The sequence below is a fragment of the Primulina tabacum genome, chromosome 10 (genome assembly GCF_025594145.1).
Source record: "Primulina tabacum isolate GXHZ01 chromosome 10, ASM2559414v2, whole genome shotgun sequence".
Classification (NCBI taxonomy): domain Eukaryota; kingdom Viridiplantae; phylum Streptophyta; class Magnoliopsida; order Lamiales; family Gesneriaceae; genus Primulina; species Primulina tabacum.
The window spans coordinates 17,076,246-17,088,738 of NC_134559.1; the positions used below are offsets into that span (position 1 = coordinate 17,076,246).

Below are 12,493 nucleotides of genomic sequence, written 5' to 3' on the forward strand. Positions count from 1 at the left end.
AATGTCGAGTCCAGGGGTAAAACGGTGACCCCCTAGGAAGTCCTCGTGTTGCACCCCTTTTCGTGTTTTTCTATTTTTGATTACTTGTTGATAGACGATTTTTGGCTCAAATAATCTGAATCTCGATCGTGACAAGATAAGACATGTGAAATCAACGTAGCTCGGGCACTGCTGATTTGGACAAAATTGTAGCCTAATTTGGTTGTAAACAGGCAAACGAACGAGACTCATTACTCTGCAATAAGCTGGCAAGATTTTACCCGAATTCCCTCTCTAAGACCCCTCTAATTTGCGATTTTCCGCTTCTGTTAAGCTTTTGTTTCCTCGAAAAATCCGTTTAAGAAGTACGAAATTCGATTCTGGTTTCATTTTATCGTATCCTTGGCATAATAATAGCTTTACGTTCGCTATTTTCTTCTTCTTATTTTTTTTCCTATTTTCTGGTAATATTTAGCGATTTTTGTTGTCGTGAGCCGGTTCTGTGCAGAAGGGTACAACACTGATTACTCCGGAGACGGTTAACTCATTAAAAACAATTATTTCGACTGTTTTAGCCATAATTTACGTAAACTTTCGCGACACGAGGACTTCCCAGGGAGGTCACCCATCCTAGCTCTGCCATCGCGCCAGAACGCTTAACTTCATGGTTCTGATTGGGCAAGAGCAGTGCCGCGTGTTGTCCATCGCCGCCCGCGCCACACGTACATGAGGGATATAAAAATAAACATCCCAATCAATGTCGGGGGCGATCATTCCAGAACTAATGCACCGGATCCCATCAGAACTCCGAAGTTAAGCGTGCTTGGGCGAGAGCAGTACTAAGATAGGTGACCCCTTGGGAAGTCAGTTTCACCCGTTATCGTGTTTTTCTATTTTTGATTACTTGTTGACAGACGATTTTCGGCTCAAATCATCTGAATCTCGATCGGGACCAGATAAGACATGTGAAATCAACGTAGCTCGGGCACTGCCGGATTTGGACAAAATTGTAGCCTAATTTGATTGTAAACGGGCAAACGAACGAGACTCATTACTCCGCAATGAGCTGGTGAGATTTTAGCCGAATTATTTCCCTAAGACCCTCTAATTTGCGATTTTTCGCTTCTATTAAGCTTCTGTTTCCTCGAAACTCCGCTTAGAAAGTTCGAAATTTGATTCCGGTTCCATTTTATCGTATCCCAGGCATAATAATAGCTTTACATTCGATTTTTTCTTTTTCTTATTATTTTTTCTATTTTCGGCGAACATTTAGCGATTTTTGTTGTCGTGAGCCGGTTCTGTACGGAAGGGTACGACGTATATTACTCCGGAGACGGTTAACTCATTAAAAACAATTATTTCGACTGTTTTAGCCATAATTTACGAAAACGGTCGCAACACGAAGACTTCCCAGGGAGGTCACCCATCCTAACTCTACCATCGCGCCAGAACGCTTAACTTCATGGTTCTGATTGGGCGAGAGCAGTGCCGTGTGTTGTCCATCGCCGCCCGCTCCATACGTACTCGAGAGATATAAGAATAAACATCCCACTCAATGTCGGGTGCGATCATACTAGCACTAATGCACCGGATCCCATCAGAACTCCATAGTTAAGCGTGCTTGGGCGAGACCAGTACTAGGACTGGTGAACCCAGGGAAAGTCCTCGTGTTGCACCCCTTTTCGTGTTTTTCTATTTTTTATTACTTTTTGACAGACGATTTTCGGTTCAAATCATCTGAATCTCGATCGGGACCAGATAAATCATGTTAAATCAACGTAGCTCAGGCACTGCCGGATTTGGACAAAATTGTAAGCTAATTTGATTGTAAACGGGCAAACGAACGAGAATCTTTACTCTGCAATAAGCTGGCAAGATTTTAGCCGAGTTCCTTCTCTAAGACCCTCTAATTTGCGACTTTCCACTTCTGTTAAACTTTCGTTTCCTCGAGAAATCCGTTTAAGAAGTTCGAAATTCGATTCCAATTCCATTTTATCGTATCCCAGGTATAATAATAGCTTTACAATCGCTATTTTCTTCTTATTTTTTTCTATTTTCTGAGAACATTTAGCGATTTTTGTTGTTGTGAGCCGGTTATGTGCGGAAGGGTATGACGTAGATTACTCCGGAGACGGTTAACTCATTAAAAACAAATATTTCGACTGTTTTAGCGATAATTTACGTAAACGGTCGCGACACGAGGACTTCCCAGGGAGGTCTCCCATCCTAGCTTTTCCATCGCGCTAGAACGCTTAACTTCATGGTTCTGATTGGGCGAGAGCAGTGCCGCGTGTTGTCCGTCGCCGCCCACGTTACACGTACTCGAGGGATATAAGAATAAACATCCCACTCAATGTCGGGTGTCAATAGACAAGAACTAATGTACCGGATCTCATCAGAACTCTGAAGTTAAGCTCGCTTGGGCGAGAGCAGTACTAGGATGGGTGATCGCCTGGGAAGTCCTCGTGTTGCACCTCTTTTCGTGTTTTTCTATTTTTGATTACTTGTTGAAAGACGATTTTCGGCTCAAATCATCTGAATCTCGATCGGGATCAGATAAGTCATGTGAAATCAACGTAGCTCAGTCACTGTCGGATTTGGACAAAATTGTAGGCTAATTTGATTGTAAACGGGCAAACAAACGAGACTCATTACTTTGCAATAAGCTGGAAAGATTTTAGCCGAATTCTTTCTCTAAGACCCTCTAATTTGCGATTTTCCGCTTCTGTTAAGCTTTCGTTTCCTCGAGAAATCCGTTTAAGAAGTTCGAAATTCGATTCCGGTTCCATTTTATCTTATCCCAGGAATAATAATAGCTTTACAATCGCTATTTTCTTCTTCTTATTTTTATCTATTTTCTGAGAACATTTAGCGATTTTCTGCTTCTGTTAAGCTTTCGTTTCCTCGAGAAATCCGTTTGAGAAATTCGAAATTCTATTCCGGTTCCATTTTATCGTATCCCAGGCATAATAATAGCTTTACAGTCGCTATTTTCTTCTTCTTATTTTTTTTTCTATTTTCTGGGACATTTAGCGATTTTTGTTTTCGTGAGCCGGTTCTGTGCGGAAGGGTATGACGCAGATTACTCCGGAGACGGTTAACTCATTAAAAACAATTATTTCGACTGTTTTATCCATAATTTTCGTAAACGGTAGCGACACGAGGACTGCCAAGGGAGGTCACCCATCCTAACTCTGTCATTGCGCCAGAATGCTTAACTTCATGGTTCTGATTTGGCGAGAGCAGTGCCGCGTGTTGTCCATCGCCGCCCGCGCCACACGTACTCGAGGGATATAAGAATAAACATCCCACTTAATGTGAAGTACGATCATACCAGAACTAACGCACCGGATCCCATCAGAACTCCGAAGTTAAACGAGCTTGGGCGAGAGCAGTACTAGGATGGTTGACCCCCTGGGAAGTCCTCGTGTTGCACATATTTTCGTGTTTTTCTATTTCTGAATACTTGTTGACAGGCGATTTTCGGCTAAAATCATCTGAATCTCGATTAGGACCAGATAAGTCATGTGAAATCAACGTAGCTCAGGCACTGCCGGATTTGGACAAAATTGTAGGCTAATTTGATTGTAAACAGGCAAACAAACGAGACTCATTACTCTGCAATAAGTTGGCAAGATTTTAGCCGAATTCCTTCTCTAAGACTCTCTAATTTGCGATTTTCCGCTTCTGTTAAGCTTTCGTTTCCTCGAGAAATCCGTTTAAGAAGTTCGAAATTCGATTCCGGTTCCATTTTATCTTATACCAGGAATAATAATAGCTTTACAATCGCTATTTTCTTCTTCTTATTTTTATCTATTTTCTGAGAACATTTAGCGATTTTTGTTGTCGTGAGCCGGTTCTGTGCGGAAGGGTAAGACGCAGATTACTCCGGAGACGGTTAACTCATTAAAACAAATATTCCGACTGTTTTAGCTGTAATTTACGTAAACGGTCGCGACACGAGGACTTCCCAGGGAGGTCACCCATCCTAGCTCTACCATCGCGCCAGAACTCTTAACTTCATGGTTCTTATTGGGCGAGAGCAGTGCCGCGTGTTGTCCATCGCCGCCCGCGCCACACGTAATCAAGGGATATAAGAATAAACATCCCACTCAATGTCTAGTGCGATCATAACAGAACTAATGCACCGAATCCCATCAGAACTCCGAAGTTAAGCGTGCTTGGGCGAGACCAGTACTAGGATTGGTGAACCCCTTGGAAGTCCTCGTGTTGCATCCCTTTTCGTGTTTTTCTATTTTTGATTACTTGTTGATCGACGATTTTCGGCTCAAATCATCTGAATCTCGATCGGGACCATATTAGACATGTGAAATCAACGTAGCTCGGGCACTGCCGGATTTGGACAAAATTATAGGCTAATTTTATTGTAAACGGGCAACCGAACGAGACTCATTACTCCGCAATGAGCTGGCTAGATTTTAGACGAATTCCTTCTCTAAGACCCTCTAATTTGCGATTTTCCGCTTCTGTTAAGCTTTCGTTTCCTCGAGAAATCCGTTTAGGATGTCCGAAATTCGATTCCGGTTCTATTTTATTGTATCCTAGGCATAATAATAGCTTTGCATTCGCTATTTTCTTCTTCTTATATTTTTTTCTATTTTCTGGGAACATTAAGCGATTTTTGTTGTCGTGAGCCTGTTCTGTGCGGAAAGGTATGACGCAGATTACTCCGGAGACGGTTAACTCATTAAAAACAATTATTTCGACAGTTTTATCCATAATTTACGTAAACGGTCGTGACACGAGTACTTCTCAGGGAGGTCACCCATCCTAGCTCTGTCATCGCGCCAGAACGCTTAACTTCATGGTTCTGATTGGGCGAGAGCAGTGCTGTAACGATCATGGGCCATTAGGCTGAACCAACAATGGCCTCGGCCCATACCCACACACCACTACTGGTCATGGGTCATTAGGATGGTCCAGCATGGGCCGAGGCCTTTGTTGGTTCAGCCTAATGGCCCATGATCGTGACAAACAAAGGCGCCTTTTTTTGTAACGATCATGGGCCATTAGGCTGAACCAACAAAGGCCTTGGCCCATACCCATGCACCACTACTCTGGTCATGGGTCGTTAGGATGGTCCAGCATGGGCCTCGGCCCATTTCCATGCATCGTCACTCATAGAATATCCCACCCCAGGTAAGTGGTTTCTTTTGCCTTCACCAACACTTGAACCCAGGACCTCCGGGCTTAAGTACCTAGATTCCTAAGTGTTGGTGCCAGTTGAGAATTTAGTTTTTTTATATTATTTTAGCCCTTATGAACCACGACTCGACCCCCGTGAACCATTTTTCAATTTTCCCAAGTTTTAAAAACCCTAATGACCCAAAATCTTCGACCCCGAGCCATCTCTTGATTTTCCCCAATTACCCCCGAATCATGTTGATCCAAAAATTGACCAAAATCCTAAAGTACCCTACTGGACCCGAAGATCCCACGGAAAACACCCCAAACCAAAAAACGAGCCCCATACTCCTCTACCATAAACTGGCCGAGAAATCCTTGTTGGACAAGGACTCTTGATCAAGCTTCCTTGCCCCTACCAACGAACCCAGCCACCAAACCAACCTGTTGTGCACCCCCTAAGGACTCGACTTGACCCAGCCTAGGCCCCCTGGACCGCGCCCACCAGCCTGCAACAAGCCCAGAACCCTGCACGCAATTCCCCTTGATTCTCGGGTGGGAGTCATAGCTTGCTAGGACTCCTGCACAGCCCTTGAGCGCGAGTCCTAGCATGGCTAGGACTCTCTCCCTAACTCACCCACGATCTTGGCTAACCCCTGGAACCAGCCAACCAAGCCCTAGCCCCTGCAACAATAAAACCAAACCCTTTTGCTCCATGACAGCAAGTTGCTGCACAGCTTGTGTTCTATTGCGTGTTTGGTGTTAAGGTTATTATCTAGGACTCTAAATACCATGTAAAATCATGTCTAAACATAACCTATATCATTACAGCCCGTATATACATGTAAACGACAAAAGTTTGAATCAAAATCATGCTTGGAATTTCATGGATTGCATAAAAACGAAAATAATTCAAAGTGTCACTTGTTTCCCAAAATTTTCATGCATAAAATTATAATATGATGTGATGATGGTTTGAAGGGAAGAATAGGTGTGCCTATTCATAATTTACGCACAAAAAACCGTTGACGATGACGAAGAACGGAGCAAGAACCTTGGCTAAGACTTTCCCTTGTCAATGGTCGAAAGTTTGCCTCAATTTTTAAGCATGTGTGTGCCATGTAATCTAGGTATTTTCAGAAGAGTGGCCGTGTGCTTTTGAAAGAATCATAGGGTTATGGTAAAGGTTTACATATTATATACTTAATTAAACACTAACAAGGCTTTAGGCCTATTAAGCCCCTAATAAAGCCCATTAGTCTTTAATTAGAATTAAATAAAATATTAGTAAAAATTTGGTAAAAATAGTTTGGGAATTAAATAGTCGGGTTGCCAAAAAGTTCGTATTTTTTTATTGAAAAACCCACACCGATAAAATTTACGTCCCGGCGTATAAAATCAACATGCAAGTATCGAAATTTAAGGGACCAAAATGCAATATTTCGAAAGATTTGGAACCTAGGGGGAATTTACGAACGTTTAAGGGCTGAATCAGAATTTTCGAAATAATATAAGGATTTATTTGTTGTCCATCGCCGCTCGCGCCACACGAACTTGAGGGATATAAGAATAAACATCCCACTCATATCGGGTGCAATCATACCAGCACTAATGCACCGGATCCCATCAGAACTCCGAAGTTAAGCGTGATTGGGCGAGAGCAGTACTAGGATGGGTGACCACTTGGGAAGTCCTCGTGTTACACCCCTTTTCGTGTTTTTCTATTTTTTAATACTTGTTGACAGACGATTTTCGGCTCAAATCATCTGAATCTCGATCGGGACCAGATAAGAAATGTGAAATCAACATAGCTCGGGCACTGCCGGATTTGGACAAAATTGTAGCCTAATTTTATTGTAAACGGGCAAACGAACGAGACTCATTACTCCGCAATGAGCTGGCGAGATTTTAGCCGAATTCCTTCTCAAAGACCCTCTAATTTGCAATTTTTCGCTTCTGTTAAGCTTCCGTTTCCTCGAGAAAACAGTTTAGGAAGTCCGAAATTCGATTCTGGTTCCATTTTATCGTATCTCAGGCATAATAATAGCTTTACATTCGCTAGTTTCTTCTTCTTATTTTTTTTCTATTTTCTGAGAACATTTAGCGATTTTTGTTGTCGTGAGCCGGTTTTGTCCGGAAGGGTATGACGCAGATTACTCCGAAGACGGTTAACTCATTAAAAAAAACTATTTCGACTATTTTATCCATAATTTAAGTAAACGGTCGCGACACGAGGACTTCCCAGGGAGGTCACACATCCTAGCTCTGCCATCGCGCCAGAACGCTTAACTTCATGGTTCTGACTGGGCGAGAGCAGTGCCGCGTGTTGTCCATCGCCGCCCGCTCAACACGTACTCGAGAGATATAAGAATAAACATCCCACTCAATGTCATGTGCGATCATACCAGCACTAATGCACCGGATCCCATCAGAACTCCGAAGTTAAGCGTGCTTGGGCGAGACCAGTACTAGGATTGGTGAACCCCTGGGAAGTCCTCGTGTTGCATCCTTTTCGTGTTTTTCTATTTTTGATTACTTGTTGACAGACGATTTTCAGCTCAAATCATTAGAATCTCGATCGGGACCAGATAAGTCATGTGAAATCAACGTAGCTCAGGCACTACCGGATTTGGAAAAAATTGTAGGCTAATTTGATTGTAAACGGGCAAACGAAAGAGACTCATTACTCTGCAATAAGCTGGCATGATTTTAGCAGAATTCCTTCTCTAAGACCCTCTAATTTGCGATTTTCCGCTTCTGTTAAACTTTCGTTTCCTCGAGAAATCCGTTTAGGAAGCTCGAAATTCGATTCCGATTACATTTTATCGTATCCCAGACATAATAATAGGTTTACATTCGCTATTTTCTTCTTCTTATTTTTTTTTATTTTTTGAGAACATTTAGCGATTTTTGTTGTCGTGAGCCGGTTCTGTGCGGAAAAGTATGACGCAGATTACTCCGGAGACGGTTAACTCATTAAAAACAAATATTTCGACTGTTTTAGCGATAATTTACGTAAACGGTCGCGACACGAGGACTTCCCAGGGAGGTCACCCATCCTAGCTCTGCCATCGCGCCAGAACGCTTAACTTCATGGTTCTGATTGGGCGAGAGTAGTGCCGCGGGTTGTCCATCACCGCCCGCGTCACACGTACTCGAGAGATATAAGAATAAACATCCCAATCAATGTCAGGGTGAGATAATACCAGTACTAACGCACCGGATCCCATCAGAACTCCGAAGTTATGCGTGCTTGGGCGAGAGCAGTACTAGGATAGGTGACCCCCTGGGAAGTCCTCGTGTTGCACCTCTTTTTCGTGTTTTTTTATTTTTGATTACTTGTTGACAGACGATTTTCGGCTCAAATCATCTGAATCGCGATCGGGACCAGATAAGACATGTGAAATCAACGTAGCTCGGGCACTGCCGGATTTGGACAAAATTGTAGCCTAATTTGATTGTAAACGGGCAAACGAACGAGACTCATTACTCCGCAATGAGCTGGTGAGATTTTAGCCGAAGTATTTCTTTAAGACCTTCTAATTTGCGATTTTTCGCTTCTCTTAAGCTTCTATTTCATCGAGAAATCCGCTTAGAAAGTTCGAAATTTGATTCCGGTTCCATTTTATCGTATCCCAGGCATAATAATAGCTTTAAATTCGCTTTTTTCTTTTTCTTATTATTTTTTCAATTTTCTGGGAATATTTAGCGATTTTTGTTGTCGTGAGTCGGTTCTGTGCGGAAGGGTATGACGTAGATTACTCCGGAGAGAGTTAACTTATTAAAAACAATTATTTCGACTGTTTTAGCCATAATTTACGTAAACGGTCGCAACACGAGGACTTCCCAGGAAGGTCACCCATCCTAGCTCTCCTATCGCGCCAGAACGCTTAACTTCATGGTTCTGATTGGGCGAGAGCAGTGCCGCGTGTTGTCCATTGCCGCCCGCTCCACACGTACTCGAGAGATATAAGAATAAACATCCCACTCAATGTCAGGTGCGATCATACCAGCACTAATGCACCGGATCTCATCAAAACTCCGAAGTTAAGCGTGCTTGGGCGAGACCAGTACTAGGATTGGTGAACCCCTGCGAAGTCCTCGTGTTGCACCCCTTTTCGTGTTTTTTTATTTTTTATTACTTTTTGACAGACGATTTTCGGCTCAAATAATCTAAATCTCGATCGAGACAAGATAAATCATGTGAAATCAACGTAGCTCAGGCACTGCCGGATTTGGACAAAATTGTAGGCTAATTTGATTGTAAACGGGCAAACGAACGAGACTCATTACTCTGCAATAAGCTGGCAAGATTTTAGCCGAGTTCCTTCTCTAAGACCCTCTAATTTGCGATTTTTCGCTTCTGTTAAGCTTTCGTTTCCTCCAGAAATCCTTTTAAGAAGTTTGAAAGTCGATTCCGGTTCAATTTTATCGTATCCCAGGCATAATATTAGATTTACATTCGCTATTTTCTTCTCCTTATTTTTTTCCATTTTCAGAGAACATTTAGCGATTTTTGTTGTCGTGAGCCGGTTCTGTGCGGAAGGGTATGACGCAGATTACTTCGGAGACGGTTAACTCATTAAAAACAAATATTTCGTCTGTCTTAGGGATAATTTACGTAAACGGTCGCGACACGAGGACTTTCCAGGGAGGTCTCCCATTCTAGCTCTGCCATCGCGCCAGAACGCTTAACTTCATGGTTCTGATTGGGCGAGAGCAGTGCCGCGTGTTGTCCATCGACGCCCGCTCCACACGTACTCGAGGGATATAAGAATAAACATCCCACTTAATGTCGGGTGCGATCATACCAGAACTAATACATCGGATCTCATTAGAACTCCGAAGTTAAGCGTGCTTGGGCGAGAGCAGTACTAGGATGGGTGACCCCCTGGGAAGTCCTCGTGTTGCACCCCTTTTCGTGTTTCTCTATTTTTGACTACTTGTTGACAGACGATTTTCGGTTCAAATCATCTGAATCTCGATCGGGACCAGATAACTCATGTGAAATCAACGTAGCTCAGGCACTGCCGGATTTGGACAAAATTTTAGGCTAATTTGATTGTAAACGGGCAAACGAACGAGACTCATTACTCTGCAATAAGCTGGAAAGATTTTAGCCGAATTCCTTCTCTAAGACCCTCTAATTTGCGATTTTCCACTTCTGTTAATCTTCCGTTTCCTCGAGAAATCCATTTAGGAAGTCCGAAATTCGATTCCGGTTCCATTTTATCGTATGCCAGGCATAATAATAGCTTTACATTCGCTATTTTCTTCTTCTTACTTATTTTTTCTATTTAATGGGAACATTTAGAGATTTTTGTTGTAGTGAGCCGGTTATGTGCGGAAGGGTATGACGCAGATTACTCCGGAGACGGTTAACTCAATAAAAACAAATATTTCGACTGTTTTAGCTATAATTTACGTAAACGGTCGCGACACGAGGTCATCCCAGGGAGGTCACCCATCCTAGCTCTACCATCGCGCCAGAACGCTTAACTTCATGGTTCTAATTGGGCGAGAGCAGTGCCGCGTGTTGTCCATCACCGCCCGCGCCACACGTAATTAAGGGATATAAGAATAAACATCCACTCAATGTCGTGTGCGATCATACCAGAACAAATGCACCGGACCCCATCAGAACTCCGAAGTTAAGCGTGCTTGGGCGAGACCAGTACTAGGATTGGTGAACCCCTTGGAAGTCCTCGTGTTGCACCCCTTTTCGTGTTTTTCTATTTTTGATTACTTGTTGACAGACGATTTTCGGCCAAATCATCTGAATCTCGATCGGGACCAGATTAGACATGTGAAATCAACGTAGATCGGGCACTGCCGGATTTGGACAAAATTGTAGGCTAATTTTATTGTAAACGGGCAAACGAACGAGACTCATTACTCTGCAATGAGCTGGCTAGATTTTAGCCAAATTCCTTCTCTAAGACCCTCTAATTTGCGATTTTCCGCTTCTGTTAAGCTTTCGTTTCCTCAAGAAATCTGTTTAGGAAGTCTGAAATTCGATTCCGGTTCTATTTTATCGTATCCTAGGCATAATAATAGCTTTACATTCGCTATTTTCTTCTTCTTATTTTTTTTCTATTTTCTGGGAACATTAAGCGATTTTTGTTGTCGTGAGCCTGTTCTGTGCGGAAAGGTATGACGCAGATTACTCCGGAGACGGTTAACTCATTAAAAACAATTATATCGACAATTTTATCCATAATTTAAATAAACGGTCGTGACACGAGGACTTCTCAGGGAGGTCACCCATCCTAGCTCTGCCATCGCGCCAGAACGCTTAACTTCATGGTTCTGATTGGGCGAGAGCATTGTTGTAACGATCATGGGCCATTAGGCTGAACCAACAAAGTCCTCGGCCCATACCCACGCACCACTACTGGTCATGGGTCATTAGGATGGTTCAGCATGGGCCGAGGCCTTTGTTGGTTTAGCCTAATGGCCCATGATCGTTACAAAAAAGGCGCCTTTTTTGTAACGATCATGGGCCATTAGGCTGAACCAACAAAGGCCTTGGCCCATACCCACACACCACTACTGGTTATGGGTCGTTAGGATGGTCCAGCATGGGCCTCGGCCCTTGTCCATGCACCGTCACTCATAGAATATCCCACCCCAGGTAAGTGGTTTCTTTCGCCTTCCCCAACACTTGAACCCAGGACCTCCGGGCTTATGTACCTAGATTCCCAAGTGTTGGTGCCAGTTGATAATTTAGTCTTTTTATATTATTATAGCCCTTATGAACCACGACTCGACCCCCGTGAACCATTTTTCAATTTTCCCAAGTTTTAAAAACCCTAATGACCCAAAATCTTCGACCCCGAGCCATCTCTTGATTTTCCCGAGTTACCTCCGAACCATGTTGATCCAAAACTTGACCAACATCCTAAAGTACCCTACTGGACCCAAACATCCCACGGAAAACACCCCAAACCAAAAAACAAGCCCCATACTCCTCTACCATAAGCTGGCCGAGAAATCCTTGTTGGACAAGGACTCTTGATCAAGCTTCCCTGCCCCTACCAACGAAACCACCCACCAAACCAACCTATTGTGCACCCCCTAAGGACTCGACTTGACCCAGCCTAGGCCCCCTGGACCGCGCCCACCAGCCTGCAACAAGCCCAGAACCTTGCACGCAATTCCCCTTGATTCTCGGGTGGGAGTCATAGCTTGCTAGGACTCCTGCCCAGCCCTTGAGCGCGAGTCCTAGCATGGCTAGGACTCTCTCCCTAACTCACCCACGACCTTGGCTAACACCTGGAACCAGCCAACCAAGCCCTAGCCCTAGCAACAATAAAACCGAACCCCTTTGCTCCATGACAGCAAGTTGCTGCACAGCTTGTGTTCTATT

General features: G+C 43.5%; 6 non-coding genes and 5 pseudogenes across 6 annotated transcripts; all 11 read left to right on the plus strand.

The window, feature by feature from the left end:
• The first annotated feature begins 741 nt into the window (after positions 1 to 741).
• LOC142512055 (5S ribosomal RNA) lies at positions 742 to 858 on the plus strand (annotated as a pseudogene).
• A 681-nt stretch (positions 859 to 1,539) lies between these two features.
• Positions 1,540 to 1,658, plus strand: LOC142511294 (5S ribosomal RNA; annotated as a pseudogene).
• A 679-nt stretch (positions 1,659 to 2,337) lies between these two features.
• On the plus strand, positions 2,338 to 2,456 carry LOC142512727 (5S ribosomal RNA; annotated as a pseudogene).
• Positions 2,457 to 3,299: 843 nt separating this feature from the next.
• On the plus strand, positions 3,300 to 3,418 carry LOC142508511 (5S ribosomal RNA). The gene has a single exon (XR_012806721.1). It is a non-coding gene; the product is annotated as a 5S ribosomal RNA (ribosomal RNA).
• A 681-nt stretch (positions 3,419 to 4,099) lies between these two features.
• On the plus strand, positions 4,100 to 4,218 carry LOC142512369 (5S ribosomal RNA; annotated as a pseudogene).
• Positions 4,219 to 6,713: 2,495 nt separating this feature from the next.
• On the plus strand, positions 6,714 to 6,832 carry LOC142514292 (5S ribosomal RNA). Its single transcript, XR_012810192.1, has one exon. It is a non-coding gene; the product is annotated as a 5S ribosomal RNA (ribosomal RNA).
• A 683-nt stretch (positions 6,833 to 7,515) lies between these two features.
• On the plus strand, positions 7,516 to 7,634 carry LOC142507810 (5S ribosomal RNA). The gene has a single exon (XR_012806054.1). It is a non-coding gene; the product is annotated as a 5S ribosomal RNA (ribosomal RNA).
• Positions 7,635 to 8,316: 682 nt separating this feature from the next.
• LOC142508025 (5S ribosomal RNA) lies at positions 8,317 to 8,435 on the plus strand. Its single transcript, XR_012806259.1, has one exon. It is a non-coding gene; the product is annotated as a 5S ribosomal RNA (ribosomal RNA).
• Positions 8,436 to 9,120: 685 nt separating this feature from the next.
• Positions 9,121 to 9,239, plus strand: LOC142509943 (5S ribosomal RNA). Its single transcript, XR_012808088.1, has one exon. It is a non-coding gene; the product is annotated as a 5S ribosomal RNA (ribosomal RNA).
• A 682-nt stretch (positions 9,240 to 9,921) lies between these two features.
• Positions 9,922 to 10,040, plus strand: LOC142514307 (5S ribosomal RNA). Its single transcript, XR_012810206.1, has one exon. It is a non-coding gene; the product is annotated as a 5S ribosomal RNA (ribosomal RNA).
• Positions 10,041 to 10,724: 684 nt separating this feature from the next.
• LOC142510756 (5S ribosomal RNA) lies at positions 10,725 to 10,843 on the plus strand (annotated as a pseudogene).
• The last annotated feature ends 1,650 nt before the right edge of the window (positions 10,844 to 12,493 follow it).